Genomic DNA, 25,906 nt, shown 5'->3' on the forward strand with positions numbered 1-25,906 from the left:
CTTGCCCACTAACCTTGCTCTTCCAGGGCACATCTCACATTTTCCAGAGGGAATGCACAGATGTCACACTTCACATCCCTGCCATGCAGAAAGAATCACAATGATGGTCTCTCTCTCAATAGTTATTAAGCTCCATGCATGTAGAATCCCATTCTCACAAACCTCCTAGCACACTGTAATGTCTTTGCTTTACTTCTCATTAAATGGTTCCGAATGGCTACACTGCAGTAGAGGCTTCTGTCTGCTGATAGTTATTGAGCAAAATCAAATCAAGTACCGAAACACAAATAGCAGCTCAAGATCTACCCCAGCCTCAACTCTCTCAGCCCTCGCAGTCATGCAGAAAATGAATCTCCCCATGTTCCACATTCCTACTATTCAGAAGCCTAGCTCAAGGCCTGCCTGATTTGGAACTCATCTCTCCAGCTTCCGAACAAAGTATCCGTTTATCACCTCAAAACCAGGAAAGATGTAATGGCTTTTAACATTTAGTAGGTGTTGAGAACAACAAATATCATGTGATATCACTTCTATGTGAAATCTAAAATATGACGCAAATGAACTTAACTACATAACAGAGACAGACTCGTCGACAGAGAACAAACCCGTGGGTGCAAAGGGGGAGGGGGTGGGGGTAGGGATGAAGTGGGAGGTTGGGGTAAGCAGAGGTAAGCTATTATATATGGAATGGATGAACAATGAAGTCCTACTGTATAGCACAGAGAACTATATTCAGTATCCTATGATAAATCATGATGGAAAAGAATACATCTATGGCTGATTCATGTTGATGTATGGCAGAAACCAACACAATATTGTAAAGCAATTATCCTTCAATTAAAAATAAATTAATTTTCAAAAAGTTTTATAAAGAATACAAAAAAGAATGTGTGTGTGTGTGTGTGTATATATATATATATATATATATATATATATATATATATATATATGAGCTGTGCTGTGCTAAGTCACTTCAGTCATGTCCGACTCTTTGTGACCCCATGGACTGTAGCCCACCAGGCTCCTCTGTCCATGGCGATTCTCCAGGCAAGAATACTGGAGTGGGTCTCCATGTCCTCCTCCAGGGCATCTTCCCGATCCAGGAATCAAACCTGTGACTCTATGTCTCCAGCGTTGGCAGGCAGGTTCCTTACCACTAGCACCACCTGGGAAGCCCTATATATATATATATATATATATGTATATATGTATATATATACATATATATATATATATATACACACACACACACAAGTATATATATATATCAGTCAGATACAACTGAAGCAACTTAGCATGCATATAGATAGATAGATAGATAGATAGATAGATATCTGAATCATTTTGCTGTATACCTGATACTAACACAACATTGAAAATCAACTATTTGTTGTTTAGTTTCTAAGTCATATCTGACTGTTTGTGACCCCATGGACTACAGCCATCCAGGCTCCTCTATCCATGGGATTCTCCAAGCAAGAATACTGGAGTGGCTTGCCATTTCCTACTCCAGGGAATCTTGCCAACCCAGGGATCAAATTCGAGTCCCTTGCATTGCAGGTAGATTCTTTACTGCTGAGCCACCAGGGAAGCTAATACTTCAATTAAAAAAAAAAAAAAGAGAGACAAGAAAAAAGACAATAGTGACAGGCATAAAAAAATATTTAATAAGTGTTAATTTCTTACACTAAATTCATTGACATACTACTAATAAAATTATGGTATTATCTGTTTTATAGACACTTAACTCATTATAGTAACAGACTGGTAGACAGGGCTGGGACAGGGATGAGGCACATAAGGTGCCTAGAGAACAAATGGTAAGGAGGCACCCACATCAGGGTTATATAAGTACAGTCAGTCACCTCTGAGCCATGGGTGACGGGGGTTTATGGGAAAATGCTCCACCCTTCCATGCCTCAGTACACAATGTGAGTTGGCTCTATTCACTAGACAGAAGGGCTATATAATGTGTTCTGGTTGTCCACGGCAGTGGCCCCTTAATAATAAACCTTTACATTTGCCTTTCCCTCTGCCTCCATTTCACTCTTTAAAAACTCACACCAGCAGCATGGAATCACCTCTCAACTACCACTTCCTAAATGCAAGCCTGTATCCCATGCTCTGCTTTCTGGAAGGAAATTACCCTAAGAGAACTGGTGTCAGGATTTGCTTTAGGAAGCAGGCCCTCAGGACGGGGTCTGGAATTAATGACTCGCCAATGATCCAGCATCACCATCATATGACCTCACCTTAGCAGATGGAAATGAGGTAAGGTGAAAGGTGAACCATTGGTTTCTGCACTTGAACACAGTATAGGTGAGAGGAATAACAAAGATAGTGGGATACACTGGCTTTAAATGCAACCACAGAGCAGATTGTGTTGCAAATTAGGTTCAGGATTTACTGTTAAAGAAACAGAACTACAAGAGGTCTGTGATATAATTCCTACACCTAAAGCAGAGACTTGATAGAATAAGAGTGAGCCCTTGAAACCTAGATGTAAAAGACCTGAGAACTTTGCATCCCTTGAATCTTTTGAATTTCTCCATACTGGAAGAAGTAGCATCTTCCCTCATTCTAGAATATAGCTCCCTCTTACCTGGAAATGTGGAAAAACATCACCACATCAGGTACACCACATGATCAAGCTTGTCTACCTCAAGAACTAACCCATCTTGCCTTACCACCTTCATATTACATTGCAGCACAACCCAAGGAAAGAAATAAAGCCCCTACTGTGGTAAGAACAAGGAAACATGTTCTTAGAATTGCAAGACCTGTCCATGGGCACAAGTAGGTACCCGGAGAATGGAGAATACATTTGACAATGGATCTTTGAGGTTCTGAATTAGAAGACAAAAATATAGCTATAATAGAAAAGAATGTATTGATATAGAGCTTTTTCCTGTGATTTAGGAGCTTACTATCCTTGGAAAATCACCTGAGACTGGTCTAAAAATGTGCCTGGTGTGGCCTCTTGGGAGACTGAACATAATAATGGCCTACAGTACATTGGCCTACTCTACCTCTACAGGAGGTAGAGATATGGAGTTGTCCTAGCAGAGTATTAAGGGAGGAGTCAAAGGGCTCTGAGAGGTGAGTATATCAGGATGGATTTAAGTGAGGCTAGAGAACTCAACACCTGAGTGTGTTCACCAGCAATGGCCAAAGGTAGAATGCACAGGCAAGGGTCATATCAGACTCACTGAGAAGGTGGGCAATGGCGGTCCTCTGTAGATGAAAGTCAAAGGAGATACTGCATGGACCAGTGGCCCTGACTGTAACATCACTATATCTGTGGTGTTGATGGGATTTGGGGATGGCAGGGGCCAAATGGTGACACTTTATCATCAGAGACAATGAGAAATAGTTACCCTCATGGCATTGAGGTTGGAGTGGCCATCAGGGGGCTTCAGCTCTAATGACTAGAATGCGTGGGTCTCAATCCAACAAGTGGAAGAACGATCGGGCCTTGTCACCGTTCTTCTCGGTGACCCACTTGCTCCCTCTCTCCACAACCTTAGCATCAGCTTGTGAACCCTGGTTCACAGGGAAGGGGAAACTTCTAGCAGAGGATGCAGTGTGAACACAAAGCTATAACATCTAGTCAGTCGTATCAGCTCCTCATTCCAGCAGACCAGTAGCCAAAGAAAGGATCACTGTCAAATGGGTATTTATTGACCCTGATTATGATAAAGATGTCCACGTGTAGAGTCTTCTCTTGTGTTGTTGGAATAGGGTGTTTGCTATTACCAGTGCTTTCTCGTGGCAAAACTCTATTAGCCTTTGCCCTGCTTCATTCTTTACTCCAAGGCCAAACTTGCCTGTTACGCCAGGTGTTTCTTGACTTCCTACTTTTGCATTCCAGTCCCCTATAATGAAATGGACATATTTTTTGGGTGTTAGTTCTAAAAGGTATTGTAGGTCTTCATAGAATCGTTCAACTTCAGCTTCTTCGGCATTACTGGTTGGGGCATAGTCTTGGATTACCGTGATATTGAATGGTTTGCTTTGGAAACGAACAGAGATCATTCTATCGTTTTTGAGATTGCATCCAAGTACTGCATTTCGGACTCTTTTGTTGACCATGATGGCTACTCCATTTCTTCTAAGGGATTCTTGCCCACAGTAGTAGATATAATGGTCATCTGAGTTAAATTCACCCATTCCAGTCCATCTTAGTTCGCTGATTCCTAGAATGTCGACGTTCACTCTTGCCATCTCCTGTTTGACCACTTCCAATTTGCCTTGATTCATGGACCTAACATTCCAGGTTCCTATGCAATATTGCTCTTTACAGCATCGGACTTTGCATCTATCACCAGTCACATCCACAGTTGGGTATCGTTTTTGCTTTAGCTCCATCCCATCATTCTTTCTGGAGTTATTTCTCCACTGATCTCCATTAGTATATTGGGTACCTACTGATCTCGGGAGTTCATCTATCAGTGTCCTATCTTTTTGCCCTTTCATACTGTTCATGGGGTTCTCAAGGCAAGAATACTGAAGTGGTTTGCCATGCCCTTCTCCAGTGGACCACAATCTGTCAGACCTCTCCACCATGACCCATCCATCTTGGGTGGCCCCACATGGCATGGCTTAGTTTCATTGAGATAGACAAGGCTGTGGTCCGTTTGATCAGATTAGCTAGTTTTCTGTAATTCTAGTTTCACTGTGTCAGCCCTCTGATGCCCTCTCGCAACAGTTACCGTCTTACTTGGGTTTCTCTTACCTTGGTCCTTGGGTAATTCCTCTCGCCACCGCCGGCCCCCCTATTCCAACAACACAAGAGAAGACTCTACACGTGGACATCACCAGATGGTCAACACCGAAATCAGATTGATTATATTCTTTGCAGCCAAAGATGGAGAAGCTCTATACAGTCAGCAAAAACAAGACTGGGAGCAGACTGTGGCTCAGATCATGAACTGCTCATTGCCAAATTCAGACTTAAATTAAAGAAAGTAGGGAAAACCACTAGACCATTCAGGTATGACCTAGATCAAATCCCTTACGAGTATACAGTGGAAGTGACAAATAGATTTAAGGGACTAGACCTGATAGACAGAGTGCCTGATGAACTATGGACAGAGGTTCGTGACATTGTACAGGAGACAGGGATCAACACAATCCCCATGGAAAAGAAATGCAAAAAAGCAAAATGGCTGTCTGAGGAGGCCTTACAGATAGCTGGGAAGAGAAGAGAAGCGAAAAGCAAAGGAGAAAAGGAAAGATATTCCCATCTGAATGCAGAGTTCCAAAGAATAGCAAGGAGAGATAAGAAAGCCTTCCTCAGCGATCAGTGCAAAGAAATAGAGGAAAACAACAGATTGGGAAAGGCTAGAGATCTCTTCAAGAAAATTAGAGATACCAAAGGAACATTTCTTGCAAAGATAGGCTCGATAAAGGACAGAAATGGTATGGACCTAACAGAAGCAGAAGATATTAAGAAGAGGTGGCAAGAATACACAGAAGAACTGTACAAAAAAGATCTTCACAACCCAGATAATCACGATGGTGTGATCACTCACCTAGAGCCAGACATCCTGGAATGTGAAGTCAAGTGGCCTTAGAAAGCATCACTACGAACAAAGCTAGTGGAGGTGATGGAATTCCAGTTGAGCTATTTCAAATCCTCAAAGGTGATGCTGTGAAAGTGCTGCACTCGATATGCCAGCAAATTTGGAAAACTCAGCAGTGGCCACAGGACTGGAAGAGGTCAGTCTTCGTTCCAATCCCAAAGAAAGGCAATGCCAAAGAATGCTCAAACTACCGCACAATTGCACTCATCTCACATGCTAGTAAAGTAATGCTCAAAATTCTCCAAGTCAGGCTTCAGCAATACGTGAACCGTGAACTTCCAGATGTTCAAGCTGGTTTTAGAAAAGGCAGAGGAACCAGAGATCAAATTGCCAATATCCTCTGGATCATCGAAAAAGCAGGAGAGTTCCAGAAAAACATCTATTTCTGCTTTATTGACTATGCCAAAGCCTTTGACTGTGTGGATCACAATAAACTGTGGAAAATTCTGAAAGAGATGGGAATACCAGACCATCTGACCTGTCTCTTGAGAAACCTGTATGCAGGTCACGAAGCAACACTTAGAACTGGACATGGAACAACAGACTGGTTCCAAATAGGAAAAGGAGTACATCAAGGCTGTATATTGTCACCTTGCTTATTTAACTTATATGCAGAGTACATCATGAGAAACTCTGGGCTGGAAGAAACACAAGCTGGAATCAAGATTGCCGGGAGAAATATCAATAACCTCAGATATGCGGATGACACCACCCTTATGGCAGAAAGTGAAGAAGAACTAAAGAGCCTCTTGATGAAAGTGAAAGAGGAGAGTGAAAAAGTTGGCTTGAAGCTCAACGTTCAGAAAACTAAGATCATGGCATCTGGTCCCAGCACTTCATGGGAAATAGATGGGGAAACAGTGGAAACAGAATCAGACTTTATTTTTTGGGGCTCCAAAATCACTGCTGATGGTGATTGCAGCCATGAAATTAAAAGACGCTTACTCCTTGGAAGGAAGATTATGGCCAACCTAGATAGCATATTTAAAAGCAGAGACATTACTTTGCCAACAAAGGTCCGTCTAGTCAAGACTATGGTTTTTCCAGTGGTCATGTATGGATGTGAGAGTTGGACGGTGAAGAAAGCTGAGTGCCAAAGAATTGATGCTTTTGAACTGTGGTGTTGGAGAAGACTCTTGAGAGTCCCTTGGACTGCAAGGAGATCCAATCAATCCATCCTAAAAGAGATCAATCCTGGGTGTTCATTGGAAGGTCTGATGTTGAAGCTGAAACTCCAATACTTTGGGCACCTCATGCGAAGGGTTGACTCATTGGAAAAGACCCTAATGCTGGGTAGGATTGGGGGCAGGAGGAGAAGGGGATGACAGAGGATGAAATGGTTGGATGGCATCACCAACTCGATGGACATGGGTTTGGGTAGACTCCAGGAGTTGGTGATGGACAGAGAGGCCTGGCGTGCTGCAATTCATGGGGTCGCAAAGAGTCGGACATGACTGAGCGACTGAACTGAACTGATGATAAAGATCTATGATTGATGCTATACAATTGGAGCAGAAACCAGGGTATCTATAAACCAGAGAATTCCCTGGGCTATTTCTGTGCCTTGTGATCATACTAAATGGGAAATCTCAGCAACTATGGTCCACAGGTGTTAAAAATAAAGATAAAAATAGACAAAGTCTCAGATCATTGACCAGGAAAGCAACTTAGACCTGTTTAAATGCTGTCTGGTGTGAATGAACTCGAGTGTTGTAGAGAGGGGTGTGATGAGGAATATCAATCACAGCCTCAGGACCAATTGCAAAGTGAAGACCATATCTTGTTCCAATAACCTGTTGTTTGGAGAAGGCAATGGCACCCCACTCCAGTACTCTTGCCTGGAAAATCCCATGGATGCAGGAGCCTGGTAGGCTACAGTCCATGGGGTCACGAAGAGTCGGACACGACTGAGCGACTTCACTTTCACTTCACTCCTTTGATGGGACTGCAGCAATTTTGCTGGTTACCTGATGATATTTTTACCAAACCCTATGGCCAACATCACACTTAATATTTAAACTTTAGAACGATTCCCTTTAAATTCTATTTCAAGGTAAGGATCCCTACTTTTCAGACAGATAACTAGTATCCTACAGACATCCTAGCCAGTACATTAAATCAAGAAAAATATTGAGAGGAATAACAATTGGAAAAGAAGAGAAAAAATTGTCCCTTATTATACATGATATGATTGTTAGCACCGAAAATACAAGAAAATATATGAATAAATTACTAGGAGTGATAAAAAGATTGGCCAAGTTGTGAAATACAAGATCCATATTCTAAAATCAATAATATTCCTTTATACGGGTAATATTGGATTAGAAAATAAAAATTCAAGAATATTTCATTCACAATGAACTGTATAAAGATATGTTATATGGAACAAATTACAAAACATCATGGAGAAATTTAAAACACAGGAATAAACAAAGGTATAAACAATGTTCAAAAGGAGAATCTCCTCATCTGTGAATCAAATGCAGTTCCAATGAAAATATCAACAATGTTGCTCATGAAATTTGATAAACTGATTCTGTAATTTTTATGAAGAGCTAAAAGCCAAGAATAGCCTAGTGATTTTGAACTAGATAGAAGAACCAATACTCCCAAATATCAAAGCTTCTTATAAACTTGTAGCAATTAAGACTGTGGTATTGGTAAGATGAGTGGCAAACTGTCTGATGGAAGAGAGGATTCTGAAGTAAACCCCTGCCTTTGTGAAAACCTGATACATGGGAAAGGTATAACTGCAAATAACTAGGAGAATATATGGATAAATATTTCAATAGATATTCTGGAACAACCAGTTATCCATGTGAGAAAAATAATAAATTTGGATGCCTATACTACACTGTAGAGAGACATTTTCCCTCAGTGGCTCAGTGGTAAAGAATCTGCCTGCAATGCAGGAGACATGGGCAGGAGACATGGGTTCAATCCCTGGGCCAGGAAGATCCCATGGAATAGGACACAGTAACCAGCTCCAGTATTCTTGCCTGGAAAATTCCATGGACAGAGGAGACTGGAAGGCTTGGGACTGCAGAGTCAGACACAACTGAGCACATATATACACACACACAACATCATAAACAAAAACTAATTCTGAGTATATTAAAGACATATATATGAAAAACAAAACTTTAAAATTTTAGAAGACAACAGAGAATTTTTATGACCTTTTGCTAAGAAAAGATTTCTGGAGAAAAATGTACACCCACCAAGAAATCATAAAATAAGTCATGGGATGTAATGTATAGCGTGGTGACTATAGTTATTATTACTGTATTGCATATTTGAAAGTTGTTAAGAGAGTAAATCTTAAAAGTCTTCATCATAAGAAAAAAATTTTTTGTAACCATGTATGATGATGGGTGTTAACTAGACCTATTGAATCATTATGTTGTCCATCTAAAACTAGTGTAATGTCCTATGTCAATTATAGCTCAAAAATAAGAAATCATAGAAGAGAAAAGACCAGCATAGCATTAAACTTATGATATATACAACTTTCACAATAGGCTTATTATTATTAATCAATTGCATGCATCTACACATCATCTGTGTCACTTTCTAAAGAAATTAACATAATCAAGAGTAGGATGAAGAGCTTTTAAGGCAGCAGTTGAGGGCAAAATGTGATACTAGGTGAGTAAGATAAAATGCTATACTATATGTAATTACAGTTGGAATTCTTTATAGCACATAAAGCAAGCCAATAGGGGAGGCAAATTAAAAGCCAATGCAAGGTGTGTTTCTCATCAGAGGTGACTTGACTGGCAGACATCTCAGTAATTAACATCTTGTTCTGAACTTCATTAATTGTCCTCTTCAGAGTATCTATAATACATAAGCCCAAATTACTTTATATATTCTTCCCTTATGAAAGTATTTATCAAATGAGTATGAATAGAAAGGAAAGAAAACTTCCTTTTTGGTGACATAAAACTTGAGTTTTAGAGTAGAAAAGTGTAAGCCCCTGAGACTGGTATTTTTAGCATCAGATCTCAACACAAGGACCTACTTCTATAAGGACCACCACTTTCACAAATTTAAACTGATTGAAGTAATAAGAATATTTGACAAAGATGTAAATCTAAAGTAGAGAATGAACTGAGATTTTTAATCATATAGCTAATGCCTTGCAGATGTGTGTTTGAAAAAAGGGAACGCTTGCTATGCCATAAAGTTACTAAAACACCTGATTCTCTAATGTGCCCTAATTTTTGCAGCTTGATGAACTCTATCAGTTATTAGTTCTATTTCGTTATTTTCCCTATTTTATTTTTTGTCATTTAAAAAATTTATTTATTTTTTAAAACTCTTATTGGAGTATAGTTGATTTACAATGTTGTGTTAGTTTCAGGTGCACAGCAAAGTGAATCAGTTATACATATACTTATACATATATCCCCTCTTTTCTTAGCTTTTTTCCCCATATAGGCCATATACAGAGTATTGAGTATACAGCAAGTTCTTATTAGTTGTCTACTTTATATATAGTAGTATGTATTTTGTCAATCCCAATCACCTATTAAATTTTTTTTAAGATTTAACTTGTTCTTTATTGCTATCATTGCCTGATTTGTAATATACCTGATTTCTTCCTTTAAAAAAGCCAAAGGCTAAAACAGTGTTATTTCACCCACAGTTTCAAAGTCACAGAGATGTTTTCCCATGCTTTAAGCTTCTTGTGAATACCAGACCACCTTACCCGCCTCCTGAGAAATCTGTGTGGAGGTCAAGAAGCAACAGTTAGAACTGGACATGGAACAACAGACTGGTTCCAAATTGGAAAAGGAAAACATCAAGGCTGTGTATTGTCAACCTGCTTATTTAACTTATATGCAGAATCATGCGAAATGCTGGGCTGAATGAAGCACAAGCTGGAATCAGGATTCCCGGGAGAAATACTAATAAGCTCAGATATGCAGATGACACCACCCTTAAGGCAGAAAGTGAAGAGGAATTAAAGAGCCTCTTGATGAAAGTGAAAGAGGAGAGTGAAAAAGCTGGTTTAAAACTCAACATTCAGAAAACTAAGATCATGGCCCACCACTTCATGGCAAATAGATGGAGAAACAGTGGAAACAGTGACAGACTTTATTTTGGGGGGCTCCAAAATCACTGCAGATGGTGATTGCAGCCATGAAAAGACACTTGCTCCTTGGAAGAAAACCTATGACCAACCTAAACAGCATATTAAAAAGCAGAGACATTACTTTGCCAACAAAGGTCTGTCTAGTCAAAGCTATGGTTTTTCCAGTAATCATGTACGGATGTGAGAGTTGGACTATAAAGAAGGCTGAATGCTGAAGAATTGATGCTTTTGAACTGTGGTGTTGGAGAAGACCCTTGAGAGTCCCTTGGACAGCAAGGAGATCCAACCAGTCAGTCCTAAAAGGAAATCAGTCTTGAATATTCATTGGAAGGACTGATGCTGAAGCTGAAACTCCAATACTTTGGCCACATGATGTGAAGAACTAACTGACTCATTGGAAAAGACCCTGATGCTGGGAAAGACTGAAGGCAGGAGGAGAAGGGGACAGAGGATGAGATAGTAGGATGGCATCACCAACTCGATGGACATGAGTTTGAACAAGCTCCAGGAGTTGGTGATGGACAGGGAAGCCTTGCATGCTGCAGTCCATGGGGTCGCAAAGAGTTGGACACGACTGAACAACTAAACTGAACTGATAGCACACCAAATTATACTGGAATCTAAAGTTGTCTCTTTCAGCAAACAGTGATTACAATCTAGTCTAGAAATTCACTTTACAGCTCAGTGTACCATGAGGCAAAAGCAAATTTTTAAAAACCAATAGGTTCCTAAGGGTAAGATTAAGGGTGTGTTCATGTACCATAATAACTACAACAGCAGGTAACAAGGGCATTTTGCAAAACTAAAGCAAGCCATTAAGGGGCCTGGAGAAACAAACTCAGCAGGGAAGTTCATTTACTAACCTGTCCCATGAAGTAAATGTTATCTGTGGACAAATATGACCATCTCAGGTACAGTTAATGCTTTTTCTTCCGCTGTAGTGGGGAAGGCTGCTTAAATCAAATATTCTGGTCAACTATAGTACTAGAAAAATTAATTTGCTTCTGCAAATGGACTTCCAGAAAACCTAAAGCCTTGTTCTGCTTTCAATATTCAGAGATGCCTGGGAAATTAACCTCAATTTCACTTGCTGCTGAAGCTATCACTCAGAAATATGCTGGAGATATTCTGTATCAGTTACATGTATCTGGTGTAGGGGCTGGAATACAGGAAATCCAGAACAATTGGGAGAGGCTGGGAGCAGACACTGGACTTGGGTGAGGTGAGTATGATGCCTTGGTGGAAAATTTAAGGAGGCACTCACACACTCAGGCACTGATCCTACATTTGCACAACACTGTGAGTACCTTCTTAAAAACTGTGCCCTAGCCACTTCACTCCTCTCCTCCTGGTCGTAGCCCTGACCAAGGGACACAAACAAACAAACTGGCAAACAAAACCTGAGAATGAACCCAGTGACATCCTCAGGCCATGCTGATGCTGCTTTGGAGTCCCCATGGGAAACCTGGGAATCTGGAAAGCCTGAGCCTGTGCCTGGGAGCATAGTGAACAGTTTGATTCATGTGGTTACCTGCTTAGAGGTAAATTTCTGTGTCTTTTGCAATAAAATAAGTTTTCCATCTTTTAACTGTGTTTCTTGGCACTTTTCCATCAATTACATCATTGTCCTATGGTATCACCCATGTAACACTTAACACTAAAATAAGATACAGAAAATCAAGGTCAGCATAATGAACATCAGTGGTTGCACTGCAGATGTAAGGAGTTAGACAATAGCAGATCTATGGCAAGAAGGTAAACTAGGTTATTCTTCACATTCATTTAAAAATTCTGTTTATTAACTGACAGTTTCTTCAATAAGTTTTTCTCTTTTATTGCCTCTTATATGCTAAAAAAAGATTTGACTGGCACCAAATAAAAATAGATAATTCAAATAGCAACAAAGAAACAATATTGCTCTTGTGCAGAGGACAGTGGGTCTTCTGCTTAAGGAAAACTGACCTAAATGCCCAAAGGGCCTCCTAGGACTCCTCTTATCTATTGCTACCTAACAGTCTACCCTAAAATTTCATGGATCAAAATGATAAGAATGTTTTACTATATCTTTTGACTTTATGGGTTAGGAATTCTACCCCTAAACATCAGTCATTCTATTGTATTCAGCAAATAGGTGGGCTGATCTGAAAGACACAAGACAGTTTCATTCATGTGCCTGGAAGGCTGGGCTCAGTTAGGTAGGCTCTTCTTATCCTCCTGGTAATCTTAGCGTCTCTCCATGTAGTCTCTCCAGCAGGGAAGTCAGACTCCTTACATGGCATCCCAGGGCTCCAAATGCAAGTGTTTCCAGAGACAGGATGTAGAAGGTGCCCATATCTTAAGGCCAGGAATGGAAACTGGCCCAGCATCACTTTTACACTTCTGCCCTATTCTGTCAAGGCAGCTATAGAACCACCAGTTTCAGGAGAAGGGTAAAGACCCCACACTTCAATGAGATGAATATCAAAGAGTTTTTGGCCATCTTTATCCTTCTATCCTCAGTATCTTCCATATAGAAGTTATAACGCACTGGAGTAGTACCAGAGATATGAAGCCCCCATGGAGCATGTTATGTTCTCTTTTTGGATTGTGCTCAAGATTAATCCTCAACTTCCTCAAAGCAGAGAGGGAGGGGCAGACCAGACCTTCAGGGAACCAGAGAAGTTACACACCTAGGATACCTAAGTGGACTCAACAAAGCACCTGGAACTCAGGTAAGCCCTAGACTGTATAGGATGAAGCTAAGATGAAGCATCTAGGTGGCCTGACTTGGTTTGTCAATCACTTCACTGAGACCCTGACCAAAGTACCAAGTTTGATGACCACATTATCATATTTGATTTCTGAGTAGGACCAGACATAGCTTAGCAATCCCACATCAGCTAAATGGTATTATCTCTTGGTTTTTCCAGTAGTCATGTATGGATGTGAGAGTAGGACCATAAAGAAGGCTGAGCACTGAAGAACTAATGCTTTTAAACTGTGGTGTTGGAGAAGACTCCTGAGAGTCCCTTGGACTGTAAGGAGGTCAAACCAGTCCATCCTAAAGGAAATCAACCCTGAATATTCATTGGAAGGACTGATGCTGAAGCTGAAGCTCCAAAACTTTAGCCACCTGATGTGAAGAGCTGACTCATTAGGAAACATCTGATGCTGGGAAAGATTGAAGGTAGGAGGAGAAGGGGACAACAGAAGACAAGATGGTTGGATGGCTTCACCAACTCAGTGGATATGAGTTTGAGCAAGCTCAGGGAGATTGTGAAGGATACGGAAGCCTGGCATGCTGCAGTCCATGGGGTCACAAAGAGTCGGACACGACTGAGCAACTGAACAACAAATCTCTTGGTTTTCATGACAATATATACCCCTGACTTTCATCACTCTTGCTGCTGTCCCCTCCTTTGCTGAATCTTTAAAATGTGTGTGCTTTGTCCTAGGCCTTGTCTCATCTATATCTACAGTTCATCCCCCAAATGCTTCCATCCATCCATACACTGGTGCAAAAAGAATCCGTATATTGATGCATGCCACATTTGAATCTCCAGTCTAGACTTCATTTGTCAACTCTAGGTTCATGCTTTTGGCTGACTATCTGATATTCCCACTTGGATGGAAAGAGGCATTTCAAACTCAACACAATCACACCAAAATTATTTTCATCCACTCAAAGCCAATTTCTCCTCCAGCCTTTCTAATGCACCCAGTTACTCAATTGAAGATCTAGAAATCATCCCTAGTTTAATCCTTTTCCTTCACCACCTGTTCCCCATTATTCTCTGAACCCCCAGATCTTCCTCACCTACCACATCTAAGATAAGCAAGATCTCCCAGCATCCAAAATGTATTTTAAATCTAGCTATTTAGGATTTAAGATATCCAGCTACACTTCCATCTTTTGCCTCGTCTGCAACTAAAATATTTCAACATGTTTTTCTCTTTTAACTCTCATCCTTCTACATTATCTCCTTTCAGTGGCCCAAAGAGACCTTAAGACAGAATCAGATCAATGTAGGCCCTTTTCCCAAGATTGCAATGTAAGGTGTGAAGGCTCAACCCCTGGTCAAGGAACTAAGATCCCATATCCCACATGGTGTAGCCAAAAATAAATTTTAAAAAATTATTAAAAGAGAGTAGGTCCTTTTTAAAATCACTCATAGCCCCACTGCTCCATACTCCTTACCGCAACCCAAATCCTAAATAATTTGATCCCAGCCATCTTTTCTGGCACTGAATTCTGCTCCTTGTTCACTAGGGTCCAAACTTCCTGGCCTCCTTTTTCTTCCCCTACAACTGGAACACTCTTGTTAAGCTGCCTTAGCCTCATTCTTGAGGCCTCAGCTTGGATGACCACCTCTTTAATTGGTCTTGTGACCTCTTACCCCACCCTCATGCATGTGTGTGTGTGTGCTAAGTTACTTCAGTTGTATCTGACTCTTTTCCACCCTATGGACTGTAGCCTGCTAGGCTCCTCTGTTCATAGGATTTCCCAGGAAAGAATACTGGAATGGGTTGCCATTTTATTCTCCATCTTCTCTCAATAGGTACATGTTTATCTATAGGAACTGAAAACACATCGTTAAAACATGATAGATATCTTTTCTCTAGTTCATTGTCTTGAAATTAGTTTGTTGTGTAATACTTTCAGATCTTTATATTTAGTGTATAAAATTAAAACAAGTAGATATTAAAATAAACTCACGCATAATCTCACCCTTTACATGGCTAATGTCCTAAATGCTACATCCTTTATTATTTTGTTTCCTTGTACTTCTTGAAATTTGTCTCTACCCTGTAGTCATGTCTCAATATAGAATGTCAGCTGTTTAATATTATATTCCCCAGAAACGGGGAGAAATAAAGAACAGTATTGTAACAATTATTTTCAAGGAAGCCTGGAAGACTATTTTGATGCTTGTAGATGATCTTTACTAGCTTATTAGAATAAAGTATCTCACCTAAAAGATTTTTAATCAAACATTAATCTTAAAATCCAGAATTCTGTTTCCATGTATCACAAAAGTTTGGTAGCTATGTCAGAAGCCAAATCACTAGTATGCTAATGTAAATCAGAATACATTATCCATTCACTCAATGTTTAATCAACAAGTCCTTCTGAGCATCTACAGTGTCAGCAGTGTTCTAGATCCTGGCAACACAGGAGTGACCAGAGCATGGGCTGGGGGTGGACAAAGAGAGATGGTAGATAGATGGTACGTAGGTAGATTGCTGTTGTTGTTTTTGTTTAGTTGCTAAGTTATTTCAGACTCTTTTGTGACACCGTGGAGCCTGCTAGGTTCCCTTGTCCATGGAATTTCCCAGACAAGAATACTGGAGTAGGTTGCCATTTTCTACTCTAGAGGTCTTCTACACTCAGGGATTGAACATATGTCTCCTGCATTGGCAGGCAGGTTCTTTACCGCTGAGCCACCAAGGAAGCCCAGGTAGATTGTTGTTGTTGTTTTTCAGTCTGCAAGTTGTGTCTGACTCTTTGTGATCCCATTAACTGCAGCACACCAGGCTTCCCTGTCCTTTACTATCTCCCAGAGTTTGCTCAAACTCATGTCCATTGAGTCAGTGATGCCATTAACCATCTCATCCTCTGTTATCCTCTTCTCCTCTTACCCTCAATCTTTCCCAGCATCAGGGTCTTCTCCAGTGAATAAGTTCTTCTCATTAGGTGGCCAAAGTATTGGAGCTTCAGCTATAGCAAAGTTCTTCCAGTGAATATTCAGGGTTGATTTCTTTTAGGATAGACTGGTTTGATCTCCTTGCTGTCCAAGGGACTCTGAAGAGTCTTCTCCAGCACCACAGTTTGAAAACATCAATTCTTTGACACTAGCCTTCTTTATGGTCCAACTCTCAGATCCATACATGACTCCTGGAAAAGCCATAGCTTTGATAAACAGAACCTTTGTTGGCAAAGTGATGTCTCTGCTTTTTAATACACTGTCCATATTTGTCACAGCTTTTCTTCCAAGAAGCAAAGATCTTTTAATTTTGTGCCTGCAGCCACTATCCACAGTGATTTCAGAGTCCAAGGAAATAAAATCTGCCACTGTTTCCACTTTTTTGTTGTCTATTTGCCATGAAGTGATAGGACTGGATGCCATGATCTTAGCTTTTTGAATGTTGAGTATTAAGGATGTCAAGACTGTATATTTTCACCCTCCTCATTTAACTTCTTTGCAGAGTACATCAGGCAAAATGCTGGACAGGATAACTCACAAACTGGAATCAAGACTGCTGGGAGAAATATCAACAGCCTCAGATATGCAGATGATACCACCCTAATGGCAGAAATTTGAAAAGGAACTAAAGAGCCTATTGATGAGGGTGAAAGAAGAGAGTAAAAAAGCAGATAGGTAGACAGATATTACAAAATAAGTAGAGATAGATAGATAGAATACATAATATGTTTGATGGTGATAAGTGCTTTGAGGAAAAAGTGGCAGGGAAGAATGATGAAGAAGTTGCCATTTTAATTTGTCGTTGGACTCATGAAGTTAAATAACAGACCTGGAAGAGGAGAGGAAGTCCAGCAGAGAGAGATCTTGAGGAAGAATGTTCCAGACAGAGGAAACACCCACTGCAAAGGCTCAGAGGTAGTCAGGTTTGTTCTAGAAAGAGCACAAAGTCAGTGTGGCTAGAGCTGAGTGACCAAGGAAGAAAGTAGTAGAAAATACGGCCATAGAAGTACCGAATTAATCAGAACCACAGAAGCTTTTATAAAGACTATGGCTGTTACATTGAATGAAACGGAAAGCTATTAGAAGACTTAGGACTTAAGAATATCATGATCTTACTTAATATGTAAAAGGATTCCTTTGGCTACTGTGCTAGAAGTAGCTGAGAGTGAAGGGCAGAAGGGGAAAGGGTGGTCAGGAGAGTTCAGCAATATACCAGGAGAGAGAAGGGATGACTTGGATAGGTGGAACAGAGCAAGAAAGGTAACAAAATATATTTTAAGGTACAGTTTAAAATCTTTGTGGAGGACTTGCAGGTGAAATCTTGATCATCCCCAAAGTCTTAGTCTGAGCAACTAGAAAGAATGGAGTTCTCATTTACACAGAAGGGAAAGACCATGGGAGAAGCAAATATCGGGAAATATTAGGACATTCAAGGGAAAAAAGTTTAAGATTTTAAAATGTATGGGAAAGAATTGCTTGACTATGTTAAAGAGGAGAAAACAGGTAGCAGCATGCATAATAAATGAAGATAAGTGGGTTTTTAAGTACTACTACAGTTAATAGACCTGGAGGAGGAAATGGCAACCCACTCCAGTATTCTTGCCTGGAGAATCCCATGGACAGAGGAGCCTGGAGGGCTGCAGTCCATGGGGTCACAAAGAGTTGGACACGACTTGAGCGACAGAGCGCAATTAATAGAGGGGCTTCCTAGGTGGCAAGCAGGGGAAGTGGTAAAGAATCTGTCTGCCAGGAGATGCAGGTTTGATCCCTGGGTCAGGATGATCCCCTGGAGGAGGAAATGGCAACCCATTCCAGTATTCTTGCTTGGAAAAAAATCCCAGGGACAGAGGAGCCTGGCAGGCAATAGTCCATGGGATTACAAAGAGTTAGACACAGCTGAGCGACTGAGCTCTAGCACAGTTAATAGAATAAACTGGGTCTGTTCTGATACTGGATGTGTTTCTTTTAAAAGAGTCCAAAAAGCAAACAAACAACGAGTCTTTAAGCAGCAATCAGAGGGATTCGACACTGCCTACATACCCATGTAGAACAGCTTCTCAGAAAGCATCAATTCACCAAGCATAAAAATACAATTCTACAAGCTTTAGAACACTAACAAGAAAGTAATTACTGATTTTTCTTATGAGACAGTTAATTTCTATCTTTATCAAATATTGCTCTAGATGTCCATATGAAAGGCGGAAGAACACAGAATTCTGCAGCAAGTAGTATCCGATTGTCTACAAACTGTGTTTAAAAGAAAAATTAACAGTCCTATGTGAGATTCCCCCAGATGGGGCTCTATAGAAGCCCACACTTTAGTGCTTTTTTTTTTTTTGTTAACTATTTTGTCTCATCTTCCCTGGTGGCTCAGGTGGTAAAGAATCTGCTTGTAATGTGGGAGACCTGCATTCAATCCCTGGATTGGGAAGATGTCCTGCAGAAGGGAACGGCACCCCACTCCAGTATTCTTGCCTGGAGAATCCCATGGACAGAGGAGCCTGGAGGGCTGCAGTCCATAGGATCACAAAGAGTAGGACATGACTGAGCGACTAACACACACACACACACACACACACACACACCTTGTCTCATATACAGTTATAAGGCAGTCTCTCCCTCCACCCCTTCCTTTCTTGCGAACATAGCAAGTAGACAGCTTTTTAACTATGGCCAAGTGCCTACTTGGACATAGCTGTCTTTTTAAGTGCATGGAGGACTTTTATAAACTTAACACTCATCCTAAGACATTATTAGGCTTTCAGCTAATAACCTATATCTACATTTGTTTTGGTTGGGAAGGGGTACTTTGATGAATCCTCAAACCCTGTTAATGATGTCTTCTTCCCAGTCTCTTCTCATATAATTTCTATAAAAAGGAAATACAGAAGTAATCACCAAGTCAGGCAAAAATCAATACAGCCACTCACCACAGGCAGGCACTTCCCCATGAGCTCCAGCTGAGATCTCAGGTAGCTGCTGGATCAGAGCTTCTCAACCTGAGATGTACGTCTGAATCTTGTGAAAACCTTACATGCACATCTGAATCTTGCCAAGAGTTTGTCAAAAATATATATATATATCCATGTCCCAAACTCAATGCCAGAGATTTTCCTTTCATTGGTCTAGGAAAGTGTGAAGAGTTTTTTTAAAAATTCCCTACACATTATAACGTATATCCAGGGCTGAAGCCACCACCCTAGAAAAGGTTATGAGCACAGAATATTTTGTAGGGAATTTCAACACCTAGAAATTTCAACACCAGAAAGAGTATATTCTAAATAATAATATTTGGCAATCCAGGAGACACAGTTGGGCCAAATACTCAGGTGATAGGGAAATTAACGAGAATTAGAAAATTCAGGGAATGGGAATATGTAAATTTTAAAAAGACTACACATCTACTGCAGTAGTAGACCTCTATTCATGACCTGCAGAATGCTTTCAAACCAATTTTTTAAAAATCCCACAGTAGCAGTCTGTGCTTCTTACCAGATTCTTAAATACCACAAGGAATCCACTGCATCATAGAACGTTGCTCCTCCTCTTGGCAGCCAGCTTCTTCCACAGGTTGCTGGTGATCTGGAGAACTGGGTGGGGGGGTGGTCATGGGGGAAGGGGGCAGATAGAGAACTATTCTTCCAAAACACAGCAAAGTTCCCTGGGCAGCCATGGGGTGGAATCCAGAAGTTCCACTTGGGAAACCAAGGAGAGCAGAGCTCCACAAAAGTATCTTGAAAAGGAAACAATATTATGCAGCAACAATAATAATTTCCCTCTAGTCCAAACTCACCCACAGGACTCTTCCTAGTTGTATTACACAACCGGCTGTTTTTAAACAGCCCTCCTAGTAATGCCTCATAGAGAGGAATGTCTGTACAATCTCCAATAGGTTAAAAACACCCTCTGATTTGGATTTCTGGGCACTTGTTGTGCACAAAAGCAGTGTGTGAGGTGCTGTGGATACAAAATAAAACCCATGGCCCTGGTCATCAAGGCTCATGATCGTGATAAGTCATTTCAGTCATGTTCGACTCTGTGCAGTCCTATGGACTATATAGCCCACCAAGATCCATGGGATTCTCCAGGCAAGAATACTGGAGTGGGTTGCCATGCCCTCCTCCAGGGGGTGTTCCCGACCCAGGGATTGAATCTGTATCTCCTGCATTGCAGGTGGATTCTTTACTGCTGAGTACTTAATTGTACAGTACTGTATAGAGTGGGCTTCCCTTCTGGCTCAGTGGTAAAGAATCCACGTGCCAATTCAGGTGATGCAGGTTCAATCCCTAGTTCAGGAAGATCCCTTCAAGAAGGAAATGGCAACCCACTCCACTATTCTTGCTTGGGAAATCCCATGGATAGAGGAGCCTGGCAGGCTACAGTCCAACTGGTAGAAAAAGAGTCAACACACCTTAGTGACTAAACAACAATAACCGTATAGAGTACAGTAGTACAGTATCTTTATTTCAAGCCCAGGATACCCAGAAGCAAGCCTAAAGGCAGCAGTGATATAGCCAGTACTGCTCAGAAGTGCCAAGTGATAATGATGGAAACAAAAGAGAAAATAATTAAGATCATGGAGTGTAGAATTAGCTTGCTCTTATCATATGAATTGTTCAACCATCTGCATGATTCTAAAGAACAAGATAGTGGGACAGTACAGTTTAAGATACTGTACTAGAAGATTAAAAATGTTTATTTTTTATGTATTTATGTATCATTTGTATGAAAAGTATTATAAACCTATTATAGTACAGTACTACTAATAAATAGCCGATTGTGTTGGTTGGGTACCTAGGCTAACTTTGTTGGACTTATGAACAAATTGGACTTACAGACATGCTCTCGGAATGGAACTCATTCATATATAGGGGACTAACTACATATTTGTAATTCCCATTGCCTTTATGGTAAGATCTGCATTCTTAACTTGATATTCAAGATCCAGACGATCCATCCTGAAACTACTTTTCTTATCTTTTCTTCCACTGCTTTGCTGTATTCTCAATTGTATTAATAGAAGCCATTCCTCATAGGAGAGCTAGCAATAACTGTATGTTATAAAGTGTTACAACACACACATAAACAGTTATGTATCCAATACACAGCCTTTTAAAATGGCCCAATGATCCCAGCCTCCCAGTAGTCCCATCTTTTGGGTAGTTCCTTCCCCTTTGAGCTGACCGAGTAACTTGCTTCTAATAAATAGAATTCAGCAAATACGTGTAATTCACTTCCAAGGCTGGTTTATAAAAAAGTCTGATTCCCACTCATTCTTTCTCTTTTGCCCTGTCACTTGTTTGATCTGATAAAACAAACAGCCACGTTTTGAGATGTTCTGTGGAGAGGCCCATGTGGCAAGGGACCAAAGGAAGCCTCAAGTCAGCAACTCATGAGGACCTGAGGTCTCAGTCCAATAGCTTACTTGGAAATGACCCTGCCAACAAGCGTGCAGGTAAGCTAGGATGGAGATCCTTCCCGGGTGAGCCTTGAGGTGATGACAGCATTGTGAGAGACCCAGAGAGAGAAGGCTCAGTTAAGTATCACCTGTATTTCTGACTCAAAGCAACTGTGAGATAATAAATGGTGTTGTCTTAAGCCCCTGAATTCTGGAATAATTTATTACATAGCAATAGAGAAATAATACAGTCACCTTTGCTGAGCACATAATTTTTTGAAAAATAAGTTGATATTATAATAAATAACCGTGTTTCCCCACTTCTATTTTTCTTTGAAAGTTAAAGCTAGAAATATTTATTCATCTGACAGAGATTTGCTGAAAGGTTTCTATGTGCAAGGCACTCATTAAGATATTGGAGGAGGACAAAAAGCTGAAGAGGGCTGGATGCTTGCTCTCAATGCACTTATGGTCTGAATAGAGAGATGATATTAGAAACTATAACCATAGAGTAAAGAGAGTTAAAGGGGGGAAGTGAGAGGAAGTTAAGGGCATTTACAGTCTGTTGGGGATACGAGATAAAAACACATCAGTAGGCAGCAAATGAGTACTACGAGTAAAAGGAGAGAGATCAATAGAGCCCTGTGGGAAGGAAGGGAAGGGAGGAGGCCATCCATGTAGGATAATCAAGGAAGCCTTTTTGAGGGACATACATTTGACAGGAACCATGATTATCAATGAGAATTTTGACATAAAGGGTTAGGGAAAGGGCATGATGGGGAAAGAAATAGTTTAAGAAAAACAAAGAAGTTGAAACGTACAGAAAGAAGATAAGAAGTAGTTACAGCCAAACAAAACATACAGTAAGTCACCTGCATATGAACGAGTTCTGTTCCAAGAGCGAGTTCTAAGTCCAATTTGTTCTTAGGTCCGACAAAGTCAGCCTAGGTACCCAACTAACATAATCGGCTATATAGTACTGTACTGTAATATGTTTATAATACTTTTCACACAAACAATACATAAAAACCAAACAAAAAATAAAGAAAACATTCTCAATCTTACAGTACAGTTCCTTGAAAAGTATAGTCGAACAGCAGAGCACAGGGGCTGGCATCGGGTAAACAGGTGAGGAGAGTTACTGACTGGAGGAGGGAGAAGGTGGGAGATGGTAGAGCTGAAGGATCGTCAGCAATAGGAGATGGAGGGCAAGCTGCTCAACCACGTGTAGACAATGCACACACATGACAACGTATGCCAGACACATGAACTATAACTTACTTGATTGGACGTGAGGACTCATGTTTGCATCCTTGGAAGTTCACAACTTGAAGGTTCATATGTAGGGGGCTTACCATATCCCCAACTCAATCTCCCCTTAACTGGATCCCCAAACTTCCAACAACCGCTGCAACACCACTTGCAATGAATGACAAGCAGTATGTGAGAGGGGACAAACTCATTTTGGGGCCACTCCCAGGGCCTTGGAAGGGGTCCATGCACGTGAAGAATCCTGAAGCTCCTCCTCCAAGAGTGTCTGCCCAAGAATCTTTATTCTTCGTTTACCTCTGGGTCCTGGCTTGTGAGTAAGTGGACTGAACAGGATGAGCTGCAAGTCTTGTTAACAAAGCAACTGTTCTGTGAGTATAGAAAGATTGGGAAGGTTTCTCCAAATCCATTTTATAGGTCTAATAATAAAGCAGGTTCGTAGAACAGGTATTATGTTTGATATGTCTCAGAACTGCTGAGAGGATAAAATTAAAGGATTTGTTAGAAAGCACTTTGCAAACTCTAATGCATCTGACATGATGTCAGTTATGTGTAAGTTGTGAGTTCTAGCACAGGAATCTGATCACTGGAGATGTTAGTGCTGGTGAAAGCTCACTGCTATGATCAGAGCTGGGACACAAATCCAGGACCGCCACTATGAGGGACATCCACTTTGTATTTAGTAACAACATAGAGTATGGGATCAAAACTCAACTGGATCATTTATCAGCTATGGTTCAGATGAGTTCCTTCATTTTACTGAGGGTCAGTTTCCTTACCCACAAGTAGGATTTTTAAAATCTACTTTGCATCATCGTTGAGAGGATAAAAAGGTATAAGGTATATAAATGCTCAGCACAGCCTGGCACATGTTTAATAAATAGAAGTTATGATGATGAAATTACGATGAAGGCAGAAGGAGAAGAGGATTACAGAGGAAGAGATGATTGGATGGCATCACCAATTCAATGGACATGAACTCGGGCAAACTCTGGGAGATGGTGAGGGACGGGGAAGCCTGGCGTGCTGCAGTCTATGGGGTTGCGAAGAGTTGGACACGACTGGGCAACTGACCAACAAAAATTACCATTTTGTGCCATTTTCACTGCACCAGACCGCACCCAGTTCTAGTAGCTCACTGTCATGATTTCTGGTGCCAGGAAGTACGAAAAAGAGGTTAAAAAAAAAAAGATGCAAAATTCATCTTTGACATCTTACCACTGCCCTTTCCCAGTGCTTCCTCCTCAGATTTCACCTCCTAGGCTGAAAATTCATATCAAGTGAGGCTTGGGCTAGTATCCCCAAGGGTCCTTATTGTCTCCTTCCTCCCTTTCCATCTAAGCTTCAACTGTGCCTCATTCCTTCTGGACATGTGTCTGCTTTTCAAAGTAACAGCTAATTATCTGACAGATCACTAAGGTATTGACTGCTAACATTTATAGTGCATTCCTCTCCCCCACCCCCACCCGAGCTATCTTCATCTTAACAGGAACCCCACAGGTACACAAACTGTGTGTAAACCATAATGATGGCCTTGCTTCCTATAAATCATCTCCATTACTCCATGTCTGAAAGTCTATAGGACACAGAAAACTAGGAGGTTGGATCAGGTTTTGCATAATTATGAGGGAGAATGAACAGAAAGAAAATCAATTTCCTATAACCTGATCTGAAAGAATAGTTTAAAAGTCCACACCTGGCAAGGAAAAAAGGTGTGGCATGAGAAAAAAAAAAGAACTAGATTCCCAAAAGAGACCCAGAAATAAAACCAACACGTTAGGTAGATGTCAGGGCAGACCAAATTTCTCTCTTTAAAAATAAGTAGGAAATGCAATATATAACCAGGTTTATCTGGCAAGGAGAGAAATAAAGTTAGTAAAGGCAGTCACCCAAGTTTCCCCCTCTGCAGAGAGAAACCGGGTTAGAGCTGGGCCCTGGATGCCAACTCTCTGCTCCTTGGTTTTACAACAGAATATTACTCAATAACATCAAGACCATGCTACACTATTTACAAATAACCCTTGATTTATTGAAGGTTTCATGTTGAAAACAATTTTTCATATATAGTAATATGTGTGCTTAAATATAGAAAAGTAATGTTTACTTTAAAGGAATATATATTTGGAGAATATGGAAAATCACAAGAGGAAAAATCAGTCATTCATAATCTCTCTGCCAAAGGATAACTGCAAGATTTTTCAGTGTGTAGTTTTTCTTTCTGATTTTCTACCAGGGTCTTCCATTAAACAAGTTCAGCTTGATTCCAAAAGGCAAGGCAAGAGAGCCTGGTTACTATGAGCTGTGTCCCCCCACTCCCACCCCTCAATTCACATGTTGAAGCCCTAACCCCAGTAAGATAGTGGTAGGATATGGGCCTTAGGAAGGCTTTCCGGGTGGCTCAGACAGTAAAGAATCTGCCTGTAATGCGGGAAATCTGGGTTCCATCCCTGGTTTGGAAAGATCCCTTTGAGGAGGGCATGGCAACCCACTCCAGTATCTTGCCTGGAGAATTCCCATTGACAGAGGAGCCTGATGGGCTACGGTCCATGGGGTCACACAGAGTCAGACAAGACTGAGTGACTAAGCACAGGATGTGGGCCTTTAGGAGGTACTTAAGGCTAGAGGTGGTCCTGAGGGTAGGGCCCCCTTTATAAGATTGTATGTACTCACTCACTCAGTCATGTCTGACTCTTTGTGACCCTATGGACTGTAGCCTGCCAGGCTCCTCTATCCATGGGATTCTCCAGGCAAGAATACAGGAGTGGGTTGCCATTTCCTTCTCCAGGGGATCTTCCTGACCCAGGGATGGAACCTACATTTCTTACATCTCCTGCACTGGCAGGCGGATTCTTTACTACTAATGCCACCT

The 25,906-nt window shown here is 40.8% G+C and overlaps 1 protein-coding gene and 1 long non-coding RNA gene across 2 annotated transcripts in view; one reads left to right on the plus strand and one right to left on the minus strand.

Annotated features, from left to right (window-relative positions):
• Window positions 1-25,906, minus strand: part of SLC35F4 (solute carrier family 35 member F4) — a 278,761-nt gene that overhangs the window by 211,102 nt on the left and 41,753 nt on the right. The gene's annotated exons all lie outside the window — the stretch shown is intronic.
• Window positions 16,001-18,320, plus strand: LOC145513392 (uncharacterized). Its single transcript, XR_014059356.1, has 2 exons — window positions 16,001-16,124; window positions 16,873-18,320. It is a non-coding gene; the product is annotated as an uncharacterized LOC145513392 (long non-coding RNA).

Source organism: Giraffa tippelskirchi, chromosome 7 (genome assembly GCF_054371585.1).
Source record: "Giraffa tippelskirchi isolate mGirTip1 chromosome 7, T2T-mGirTip1v1.2.pri, whole genome shotgun sequence".
In the NCBI taxonomy this organism is placed as follows: domain Eukaryota; kingdom Metazoa; phylum Chordata; class Mammalia; order Artiodactyla; family Giraffidae; genus Giraffa; species Giraffa tippelskirchi.